Genomic DNA, 1964 nt, shown 5'->3' with positions numbered 1-1964 from the left:
GATTACTCCTTATGTACCTCGTGCTTTCAGCCTGAAGTCTCCAAAGGAATTTATTGACTTACTGCGGGGAACATGGGCCACATGGAATGTTACTTTTTTGGTTATGTTATATATATATATATATATATATATATATATATATATATATATATATGTATATATATATATATATATATATATATATATATATATATATATATATATATATGTCGTACCTAGTAGCCAGAACGCACTTCTCAGCCTACTATGCAAGGCCCGATTTGTCTAATAAGCCAAGTTTTCATGAATTAATTATTTTCCGACTACCTAACCTACCTAACCTAACCTAACCTAACTTTTTTGGATACCTTACCTAACCTAACCTATAAAGATAGGTTAGGTTAGGTTAGGTAGGGTTGGTTAGGTTCGGTCATATATCTACGTTAATTTTAACTCCAATAAAAAAAATTGACCTCATACATAATGAAATGGGTACCTTTATCATTTCATAAGAAAAAAATTAGAGAAAATATATTAATTCAGTAAAACTTGGCTTATTAGGCAAATCAGGCCTTGCATAGTAGGCTGAGAAGTGCGTTCTGGCTACTAGGTATGACATATATATATATATATATATATATATATATATATATATATATATATATATATATATATATATATATATATATATATTGTGACGATAATCTCTTTCAAGAGAGATTGAGCCTGCTCTTCCCTACAAAGTACGTAAAAACAAAAGATAATATAGAAGATACGTCCACCAAATATCTCCAAAACGTTATGCCCAGAGAGCAAAACGTATCCAGCACACCGGCACACCTGCTAGCTACCGCCACCGTAAACCAGCTAACTACTTGTCCTTTGCCTGCCTGTCGCTGATTGGCTGGTGTCCCGTCGCACCTGCCCTCCGCCCTCCGCCACAAGTTGATATCTGGGCTGAAGTGGCCCAGTATTGTCAGAATATCTCAGTGCTCCTTGCAGTTGACATCTCTCGATGGTAGACTAAGCCTTGGCTTTCGTGTACTAAGGGAGGTGGCAGCTCTAAGCCAATATTCCAGCTCCATTAATATTTATTTTGCTATCACTGTAACTCACTCGTCTTAACGTAACTTTTCATTTGCCATAATATGATTATTCATATTATTTTGTTTGTTGACTTGTCCTTTTATATTTTATATGCTTAACTTTATTCATGTCTTGTTTTTCTAAAGCAATTAAAATTTCATTGTTAAATTTACTTGTGTTTTCTGTGTCTTCCCATTACCTTACCACAGTTCCAGCTTTTCTCTTTTCTCTTTTTTTTTCTCTCTAATGTGACGAGGCCCTGCCCCTAGCTTTTGAAACAGCCGAACACCAACGCTTTACCATCACAATATATATATATATATATATAATCTTTGGACAACACCCACCAGTGGGACTCGAACCCAGAAAGCACAACTACCTTCCAGTAGCTGGCATAACTAGTATGCTTTAACCCACTACGCCATCAGACCTTACAAAAGAAGTAGATAGTTCGAGATATATATATCTCAAACATCTCTACCTCCCGAAGGCACCAGATGAGTGAGGGGTCAGTCTGCAATTTTCGTCAAGCCACTGTCAATGTGAGAGAACTCGTGTCCAGCTTATAAGCCTATACTTGCATAAACCACAAGTGAAGATAAACAATCTTTGGACAACACCCACCAGTGGGACTCGAACCCAGAAAGCACAACTACCTTCCAGTAGCTGGCATAACTAGTATGCTTTAACCCACTACGCCATCAGACCTTACAAAAGAAGTAGATAGTTCGAGATATATATATCTCAAACATCTCTACCTCCCGAAGGCACCAGATGAGTGAGGGGTCAGTCTGCAATTTTCGTCAAGCCACTGTCAATGTGAGAGAACTCGTGTCCAGCTTATAAGCCTATACTTGCATAAACCACAAGTGAAGATAAACAATCTTTGGACAACACCC

This window comes from Procambarus clarkii, chromosome 20 (assembly GCF_040958095.1).
Source record: "Procambarus clarkii isolate CNS0578487 chromosome 20, FALCON_Pclarkii_2.0, whole genome shotgun sequence".
In the NCBI taxonomy this organism is placed as follows: Eukaryota; Metazoa; Arthropoda; class Malacostraca; order Decapoda; family Cambaridae; genus Procambarus; species Procambarus clarkii.
This window is presented reverse-complemented; position numbering follows the sequence as displayed.